This window comes from Malus domestica, chromosome 03 (genome assembly GCF_042453785.1).
Source record: "Malus domestica chromosome 03, GDT2T_hap1".
Lineage (NCBI taxonomy): Eukaryota > Viridiplantae > Streptophyta > Magnoliopsida > Rosales > Rosaceae > Malus > Malus domestica.
The window spans coordinates 33,846,143-33,855,732 of record NC_091663.1 but is presented as its reverse complement, the minus strand read 5'-3'; the positions used below and the strand labels follow the sequence as shown (position 1 = coordinate 33,855,732).

Genomic DNA, 9,590 nt, shown 5'->3' with positions numbered 1-9,590 from the left:
AACAGAAAAGTGATCTCATTAATGTTTTTTATTAGCCATCAGGGTACATACCAATGGGTTCGACATCGAAGTGTCAAGAGTGAGTTGATAGGATCAGTGAATTGCCAAATTCACTTCTTTGCCACATACTTTCATTCTTTCCGATATTAGATGCTGTGCAGACTACAATTCTGTCAAGACGATGGGAGAACTTATGGACTCCTCTTCCCAAACTTGAATTTGATGATGATTGTTTTCCTTATTCATGGATTGAATCCAACATGATTGTTTTCCTTATTCATGGATTGAATCCAATCGTTTTTTAACATTTGTTGATCGTGTACTTTCCCTTCATGACTTATCAGACATTCAAAAATTCAGTATTGAACTTTATAGGTGTTGAAAAAGCTCTAGTGAACCAACACCGGATCATTTAACTCTTATTTATAATTGGATCTGCACTGCTATTAGGCACAATGTTGTTTATCTTGATCTTTATCTTGGTCTTTGGGATTGCTGTGAAATGAGTATTGAGTTGACTCAAAGCTCCTTCTTGTGCAAAACACTAGAGGTTTTGAAGGTTGTCATCAAATTTTATTACTTGTTCTCCTCCTACATCAGGCTGTTTCCCGAGTCTCAAGGTCCTAATTGTCCAGGTAGAGGATCTTGATGATTCAGTGGCAACTGCAAAGCTATTTTCTCATTGCCCTGTACTTGAAGATTTGAATATAGATGTAATTCCAAATGCTTATGCTTCAAATGTCAACATATCTGCACCTAGATTGTGTTGAATTCTAATCCAGTCTTGGGCCAAGTCCAGCCCATGCTGAAAAGGCAACACAATTGATGGTGCATGCTTGAATATGCTAGACAATTCTAGCATTCTTTGTCGGCAAAAGTAGCTGGAAAATTCCAGCAATCTAAGTCAGTTATCCACCTAAATATCTAAGCTAAAGAATATACTAGAAGGTAGTGTATGGATATTGCAAAGCCTATGTCGGTTGCATGCATAATAAGTAGCTAGAATGATCTAGCAATGTCCAATGTCGGCAAACATGCCTATAAATATAGGTATGTGTGTGTGTTGTGAAGTAAGAAGCAAGAAGAAGTGAGAGCAAGTAAGAGAGCAAGAAGTGTGAGAGTGTGAGAATGTTTGAGTGTTTCCTCTTGTACTAAGTTTGTGTGAGAATAAAAATTTTTGTATAACACTTTGAGTGTTCTTTCTCTTGCCTATCAATTCCGCTGCATTTCATTCTTCTTTGTGAGATAAACATCTCCAAAGTAGTGAAGCCTTTTTAAGTCCCAACAAAGTGGTACCAGAGCTATGGCTAGCAACGCTATGGCAGCCTTCCAAGTTCCAGTGCTCGACAACAACAACTTCGATAATTGGAGTATCAAAATGAAGGCCCTTTTGGGAGCACATGATGTCTGGGAAGTCGTGGAGAAAGGCTACACTGAGCCAGAAGATGAAGCTACTCTGTCCCAACCCCAGAAGGAGAATTTGAAAGATTCAAGAAAGAGAGACAAGAAGGCTCTCTACCTCATCTACCAAGCATTAGATGACAATGGCTTTGAGAAAGTCTCAAGTGCAACCTCTGCCAAGCAAGCATGGGAGAAGCTTCAAACCTCTTACAAAGGAGCCGAACAAGTGAAAAAGGTTCGTCTTCAAGTACTAAGAGGTGAGTTCGAATCTCTACAAATGAAAGGGTTTGAATCAATCTCTGATTATTTTTCAAGAGTCTTAGCCGTTTCCAATCAATTAAAAAGAAACGGAGAAAAGTTAGAAGATGTTAGAATTATGGAGAAGATACTACGCTCGTTGGACCCCAAGTTCGAGCACATTGTCGTAACGATTGAAGAAACAAAGAACTTGGAAGAAATTAGTATAGAGCAATTAATGGGTTCGCTACAAGCATATGAAGAGAAACATAAGAAGAGGCAAGGGAATGATGAGCAGCTCCTCAAGACGCATGTCCAACCAAAGAAGAAAGAAGAAAGCTTGGACAACGAGAGAAGCCAGTACGAAAGAAGTCGTGGTCAAGGTCGTGGACGTGGACATGGACGTGGACGTGGTTGGAACTTCAACAACCATAACAACTACGAAAGAGGAGGAAGCTCAACAAAAGGTCGTGGAAGAGGGCGCTCAAACTTGAGGTATGAAAAATCTCAAGTTCAATGCTACAATTGTCAAAACTTTGGGCATTTTGCTTGGGAATGTAGAGCTCCAAGCAACAGGCTTGATGAGAAGGTCAATTATGTGAAAGAAGAGAAAGAAGATAATGGCGTTGTGCTACTAGCATGCCAGAACAATGATGGAGACCAAGACTATACATGGTACCTTGACACTGGCGCTAGCAACCACATGTGCGGAAGAAGAAGCATGTTCGTAGAGCTCAAAGAATCAGTGAGTGGCAATGTTTCTTTTGGAGACGAATCCAAAGTACCTATAAAAGGAAAAGGTAACATCCTTATTCCCTTGAAAAATGGCGGTCACCAATTAATTTCAAATGTCTACTACGTGCCCAATATGAAAAGCAACATTTTGAGTTTGGGTCAACTCTTAGAAAAAGGTTATGATTTTCATACGAAAAATTATATCCTTTTTCTTAGAGATGACAAAGGAAGATTAATTGCCAAGGCGAAAATGTCAAAGAATAGGATGTTTCCCATGAACATTCAAAACGATGTTGCAAAGTGTCTCAAGATATGTTACAAAGACATATCTTGGCTTTGGCATCTTCGTTTTGGGCATCTTAACTTTGGGGGATTGGAGTTATTATCTAAGAAGGAGATGGTGAGAGGCTTACCGTGCATCAGCCACCCTGATCAAGTTTGTGAAGGATGTTTACTTGGGAAACAGTTTAGGAAAAGCTTTCCAAAGGAGTCGACCACAAGAACCCAGAAGCCACTTGAGCTCATTCACACCGATGTGTGCGGCCCAATAAAACCAAGCTCTTTGGGTAAAAATAATTATTTCCTTCTCTTTATTGATGATTTTTCAAGGAAAACCTGGGTGTATTTCTTGAAGCAGAAATCAGAAGTCTTTGGAGCATTCAAGAAGTTTAAAGCCACTGTAGAAAAAGAAAGTGGTTGCAAGATCAAAGCCATGAGAACTGATCGAGGAGGAGAATTCACTTCGAATGAATTTCAAGAGTTTTGGGAAGCAAATGGAATTCGTCGACCTTTGACAGTTCCAAGATCCCCTCAACAAAATGGTGTGGCGGAAAGAAAAAATCGAACTATCCTCGACATGGCTCGAAGTATGCTCAAAAGTAAGAGATTGCCTAAGGAGTTGTGGGCAGAAACGGTAGCATGTGCTGTCTACCTATCCAATCGGTCTCCAACAAAAAGTGTGTGGGGAAAGACTCCACAAGAAGCATGGAGTGGAAGAAAGCCAGGTATCTCCCATCTAAGAGTTTTTGGAAGCATAGCCCATGTACATGTACCAGACGAGAAGAGAACCAAACTCGACGACAAAAGTGAGAAGTTCATCTTCATCGGCTATGACTCAAATTCAAAAGGCTACAAGTTGTATAATCCAAACAATGGGAAGACGGTGATCAGTCGAGACGTGACGTTCGACGAAGAAGGAGAATGGGATTTTGGCTCTCATACAAGTGATCTCAGCTTTTTTTCCTCAATTTGAAGAAGAGAATGAACAAGGGACGATGGGGAAAGTAAGAGAGGTTCAACAAGAATCCACTACTCCACCTGCTTCACCAACATCAACCAATCATGGTAATTCACCAACATCAGCATCAGCATCATCAAGTGAGAGTCTAAATGAAAGAGAAGTACCACGCACAAGAAGTCTACGAGATCTTTATGAGGTAGCTGAAAGACTTGATAATCCTACACTTTTCTGTCTCTTTGCTGATTGTGAACCAGTTGACTTCTAAGAAGCAGTGCAAGATACTAAGTGGAGGAAAGCAATAGATGAAGAAATTGAAGCAATCCAGAAGAATGATACATGGGAACTCGTTATTCTTCCGAAAGGACACAAAGCCATCGGAGTCAAGTGGGTGTACAAGACAAAGAAAAATGCCAACGGAGAGGTCGAAAGATACAAGGCGAGACTAGTGGCGAAAGACTATAGTCAAAGAGCCGGAATCGACTATGATGAGGTATTTGCACCAGTTGCTCGTTTGGAAACTATACGATTACTAATTTCTTTGGCAGCTCAAAACAAATGGAAGATTCAACAAATGGATGTGAAGTCTGCTTTCCTAAATGGAGTCCTTGAAGAAGAAGTCTACATTCAGCAACCGTCAGGCTATGAAATCAAAGGGCATGAAGACAAAGTTCTGAAGCTGAAAAAAGCCCTCTATGGGTTAAAACAAGCGCCACGAGCATGGAATAGTCGCATCGACAAGTATTTCCAAGAAAACAACTTCATCAAGTGCCCTCATGAACATGCTCTCTACGTCAAAGTCAAAGATGAAGATATTCTGATTGTGTGCTTATATGTGGATGATCTAGTCTTCACTGGAAGTGATCCAAGCATGTATGAAGAGTTCAAGAGAGTGATGACCAAAGAATTCGAGATGACCGACATCGGGTTGATGGCATACTACCTAGGCATTGAAGTCAAGCAGAACGAAGAAGGTATTTTCATCTCTCAAGAAAGCTACACAAAAGAGATACTGAAAAAGTTCAAAATGGACGACTGCAAGCCCATAAGCACGCCCGTGGAGTGCGGAGTCAAACTAACTAAGCATGACGAAGGAGAGAGTGTAGATCTAACATTTTTCAAAAGTCTAGTTGGAAGCTTGCGTTACTTGACTTGCACAAGACCAGATATTCTCTATGCCGTCGGATTAGTCAGTCACTACATGGAGAATCCCACAACTACACATTTGAAGACAGCCAAAAGAATTCTTCGATACCTTAAAGGTACTATTAATTTTGGCTTGTTCTATTCAAGTTCTGATAACTACAAACTTGCTGGATATAGCGACAGTGATTGGGCAGGAGATTCCGACGATAGAAAAAGCACTACTGGATTTGTATTCTTCATGGGAGACACTGCATTCACATGGATGTCAAAGAAGCAACCGATTGTCACTCTCTTTACCTGCGAAGCTGAATACGTAGCTGCTACCTCTTGTGTCTGTCATGCAATTTGGCTGAGAAACTTGCTAAAAGAATTAAGCATGCCACAAGAAGAACCAACAGAGATCTATGTCGACAACAAGTCTGCAATAGCCCTAGCAAAGAATCCAGTATTCCATGACAGGAGCAAGCACATAGATACTCGTTATCACTACATAAGAGAGTGCACTGCAAGAAAGGATGTGCAAGTGGAATACGTGAAATCTCAAGACCAAGTCGCCGACATATTCACCAAGCCACTCAAACAAGAAGACTTTCTCAGACTGAGGAACTCAATCGGCGTCACAAGACAAGATTAAGGGGGGATGTTGAATTCTAATCCAGTCTTGGGCCAAGTCCAGCCCATGCTGAAAAGGCAACACAATTGATGGTGCATGCTTGAATATGCTAGACAATTCTAGCATTCTTTGTCGGCAAAAGTAGCTGGAAAATTCCAGCAATCTAAGTCAGTTATCCACCTAAATATCTAAGCTAAAGAATATACTAGAAGGTAGTGTATGGATATTGCAAAGCCTATGTCGGTTGCATGCATAATAAGTAGCTAGAATGATCTAGCAATGTCCAATGTCGGCAAACATGCCTATAAATATAGGTATGTGTGTGTGTTGTGAAGTAAGAAGCAAGAAGAAGTGAGAGCAAGTAAGAGAGCAAAAAGTGTGAGAGTGTGAGAATGTTTAAGTGTTTCCTCTTGTACTAAGTTTGTGTGAGAATAAAAATTTTTGTATAACACTTTGAGTGTTCTTTCTCTTGCCTATCAATTCCGCTGCATTTCATTCTTCTTTGTGAGATAAACATCTCCAAAGTAGTGAAGCCTTTTTAAGTCCCAACAGATTGAAGGCCTTAACAAAATCGTTGAACACTAACTATAATGAAAAGGACGGCGATTTTGTCCGTTTTTATATTGATGCTCCAAATCTGGAAAAGTTATCCATTGCGGCTGCCAATTCTCTCTTATTTTTGTTGGAAATTCAAATCAAATCAGGTTGTAAATGGCAGCTGCTAGCTGTTAGTTTCTTTACAGGTTGTATTCACACTTGCTGCAACTACAAAGACTAAAGTTTCCTCCATGTGCCAGCTGAAAGTGTGTTCAAAGACAGCAGCTGTGTGCTGCCATGTGATGTGCTAGCCGAAACTATGTTGATTGCAAGCTGGAAAGATAGCTGCACATGTGTGCCAGACTGTCCAAAGTTCATATGATCTGTTTGTGTGCGCTATTGTGTTTATTTTATTAAAAGCACTTGAGTGGTCCTTCATTTTCTGCTTGTATAAATAAGCCTCCCGTAAGGCTTTAGGATGAGTCTCTGATTTGTCATTCCATTTCAGAAGTGTGTTTGCAAATTGTTTTAAATATATCAAAGTGCATTGTTTGCCGAAGCTTGTAGCTTCCCTCCTTTCTCTATTTCTTTGTCCAATTTTATTGAGAGTGCAAAGTGAGAGGTGTGATAGAGTTTGTAAACTTATTACCCATATATTTTGGTATTGAGTTAGTAAACTTCTCAATACCAACAATTTTGGTTTGGAGAGTGAAAAATCTCTAGTCGAAGAAACAGTTTATTTCAGGAGTATAGTTGAATATTCTTCCGCCATTGATGACTGTGCAACTAAGTTTCTAGCAGGAATTTCTAATGTTAGAATCTATCTCTTACGGTTTCAATTTTTGAGGTAACTATACCCTAGGTTTCTTTCCCCTGCTTACCATTTTTCTTTTTCTTAAAACTTTGTTGCTCTTATTGTTCTTTCATTTATACCAAACTTAATTGTGGTTGTGACTGGAAGCTTTTCTGTTTAATTTTGGAACGTTGCGATTCAAATAATTTGTTATATATATTGCATCAACTTTTTGATTAATCAATGATCTTTCTTGCAGGCTTCGTGTTTGCCTACTTTTGAAAATCTGATTCAACTCGAGCTGAATTTTAATGGTCGGAAGATCAAAGATACTGTCATTCAGAGGCTTATGCCACTCATCATCCATTGGTGAGTTTCTTACAGGATTTCTGAAGAGTTCCCCTGTCTTGAAACATTTTGAGTTTCATAATGTACTTTCTCTTATGCAGCATGATCTAATATGTGACTCTTAACAATTCTTATTTTAACTGTTCTTTAAAATAAAATTGGCAGGACAACAAATGGTTTGAGGAACATGAGCATAAATGGAATGTGAGCAATAATCCACCAGACATCGTGCCTCTTTGTTTGTTGTCACATCTCCAGACCATCTCCATAAGGTGTTTCAAGGGTCAGCGAGATGAGATGGAAGTTGCTAAATACTTTTTGAAGAATGGCAAAGTTTTAAATAAGATGACTATTCATACACTTCTCCTAGAACACATAAATTTTTGTGTTCGGAAGATGAGATGTGCAGGAAAATCTCAACATTTGAAAAGGGTTCAATGACTTGTCAAGTTGAATCTGTAAAGATGGGTGATAGATACTAGAGGGGGTCAAAGGACGTGTTATTACTGCTAAACAATTTTCTCTGTTGATTGAAGATGCTCTTTTTCTTGTGGATTTCTTTTTTACTTTGATTTTACTTATTTAACATTCTAGCATGTAGTGTATTCATCAGTTAGTAGATAAATTATTGATACTGAGCAGCGTAGTTTTTCGATTGTTGAACTCCAAGCTTCCTCGATGAATAATATCATCTGTAATATCATTTGTTCATTGTATGTTCTTCTATATTAGTTATCGTCATTGGTTCGACACAGGAAGTTATGACTGGTAATCTCACAGGGAGGAATGCTGCTGAATAATTCATGCACTTGTAAGTTTGGAACAATAATCTTTGTATTCAGAATAAGAATCACAAACTCTTCAGTTTGTTTACTCAGTCAATAACTCTTACCCAGTGGAACTTGTGTTCAGGTTATATGAATTTTGAATGTTTGTTGTAATCAGAATTAGTTACACCGTTTGAATTTTGAATTGTAAACTTGTAAATAGGTTTTTGAAACCCTAATGTAATCTGAAATCATTATAAATAGATTGCACCGTACGGTGTTGAGGGCAAGTAATTACAGTGAAAAACCTTAGTTCTTCTTTAAACTTTCCTGATAGTAGGGGTGGGTTCGGTTCAAATCGGTTCAGTTTTTTGCCAAAACCGAAACCAAACCGAAATTTCGATTCTGTTCAAATTTTTTTCAATTTGGTTTTTTCCCGTCCGGATTCGGTTTTTTGTTTTTTTTTTCAAAAAATGAAAAACATTGAAATTCTAAATTTTAATATATCCAACACAATCATAATATAAGCATTCTAACTAGAATCAAAGACAAAGAAAATAAACGTTTAAAGTTGAACTAAAATCATCAATCAAGTCTTCCAAAGTCCAAACTAATAACTTCACAACACAAAAATCGTACAAATGACTTAGAAAAGTTAAATTGTATGATGTTATTCAAAGATCAGGGCTGTTTGCTTGTAACTGCATGTTGACAACTTGATTAGTAAAAGTAATGCGTGGGTGGATTTATTTAGCGTGTGTTGGATTTTTTTCCATCACAAATTACCCAAGTAATCTACCCAAAATAAATGTTTATGGATTATGTTACATGTTATATGAGAGTAGATTTGGAAAAGAAAGCTGGGGCAGAAGTAGATAGTGCTATGGAGATAAATGTAGGTACTTCAGGAGGAGGTTTGGTTCCGGAACCTTATATGGGGGAGAAATAATAGGTAGGGTTTAGAGTTTTTATAGACCATTTTTTTAATATTTTGAGCTTAAAGTTTGGCAACACATTGGGTTTAGCACATTTTAACTTACAAATTGGGTTTAGAAAATAATATCCAAAACAAATAATTAAATAAAAAAATTAATTTAATTAATTTGGTTTGGTTCGGTTTGGTTCGGTTTCTAGATCACTAAAATCGAACCGAACCAAAAGAATTTGGTTCAGTTCTGTTTTTTCGTTCGGTTCAATTTTTTCGGTTTCGGTTTAGTTCGGTTTTCGATTTTTTGAACCCATCCCTACCTGATAGCAATAGTTTTATAGAGAGTAAACTGTCAATTTCCCCCTTGAACTTTCAACTAATAGTTTTACAAACTACCGATCCCCCCCTTGAACTTTCACCTAACTTTCGATTCATCCCCTAAACTTTTAAATTGGAAGGTCAATGACTTAAACTAAAATTTTTGGCCAATTTCCCCATGTTAAATGAAAACATGTGCACAACATGTGAGGGTAGTTTGGTGAAAGTTAAGCGGAAAAATCGACAGCTTACTCTTTTATAGATTAGTGTGAAATATTATTTACAATAATAAAATAAAAGTTAGCAGCTGAAAGGGGTCTAGGTGGTGATTTTACACAAGACATATTTGTCGACTTGCCTCCTAAAATTGTATGAAGCTACCAATTTCTCATATGAATTTTAATTTTAGCCGATTACTCGGTGAACCCAAAAGGTCTTACCCAGTGCACAAGGCTCCCGCTTTACGCAGGGTCTGGGAGAGGTGAATGTCGGCTAGCCTTACCCCCATTTATGGAGAGGCTGCTCCTAAA

The 9,590-nt window shown here is 38.2% G+C and overlaps 1 long non-coding RNA gene across 1 annotated transcript; it reads left to right on the top strand.

Moving 5' to 3' along the window:
- Positions 1–6,386: 6,386 nt before the first annotated feature.
- LOC114823343 (uncharacterized) lies at positions 6,387–7,924 on the top strand. The gene is made up of 3 exons (XR_003771443.2): positions 6,387–6,753; positions 6,959–7,068; positions 7,213–7,924. It is a non-coding gene; the product is annotated as an uncharacterized lncRNA (long non-coding RNA).
- The last annotated feature ends 1,666 nt before the right edge of the window (positions 7,925–9,590 follow it).